Source organism: Octodon degus, unplaced genomic scaffold (assembly GCF_000260255.1).
Source record: "Octodon degus isolate 3935 unplaced genomic scaffold, OctDeg1.0 scaffold00403, whole genome shotgun sequence".
In the NCBI taxonomy this organism is placed as follows: domain Eukaryota; kingdom Metazoa; phylum Chordata; class Mammalia; order Rodentia; family Octodontidae; genus Octodon; species Octodon degus.
Window position 1 is genome coordinate 326,216 of NW_004524979.1, and position 859 is coordinate 327,074.

Genomic DNA, 859 nt, shown 5'->3' on the forward strand with positions numbered 1-859 from the left:
ATTCTTTAAGCAGTCAGGGTCTATTGACAGATTTCTGTATTCTCTAAAAAACATCCACCTCTGAGCTGGTGAAGTTTAGCCTTTGGAAAATGAGTTTGGCCCAGCAGGCAGATGTGAACCAACAGGTTTAAGTCAGAGGCACAGTTTTCCCAGGAGAGGCTGAGATTTGTGGTTGGGTCTGGTGGACTAAGCCAAACTACTAGGCTGGTGGCTGGGGGGGTAGACTAGACTGAGGCCCAGACCTACAAGAAAATCCTTGCAGCACAAAGGTAGGGGGTAGTAACATAGCCTAGAAAACTAACCAGCCTAGAAAACTTCAGGTACATAAAAGGCAGGTGACTAATTAGAATTCAGGGGAAATAGTTTACAAATTCTCAGTTTACTATCTGTTTTGCTATAAAGCTATAGTGCTTGCTCCTATAGTCTAAAATATAAAACCATTAGTAACCAACATTTGTCAATTTTGAAATTTCACTTGCTGCTATTAATACTGCTAAGTGTACCACTGTAACTAGAATACCATATCTTCTTTAACCATGTATTCTCCCTTTTATAATAATATTGGGAGGTACTTAGGTAACAAACTCACCAAAGACATATACCTAAGTACAGAGGACAGTGCTAAACAGAAATCAATATCCCATAATAAGTAGAGAAGGCAAAATCATGGGACACAACAAAACAAGAATCTCTGGCACAGAAGAGATAGCTAAAGAACAGACTCATTACATAGACGTTCTGATTGCAGTGATACAGCTACCTACTATCATACTTTCACAGAAGTATCACAGCAATCAAAATAAAGAGTTCACTTTGAAATAGAAAATGACACAGTGAAGGAGCAAAATGCAATATCATG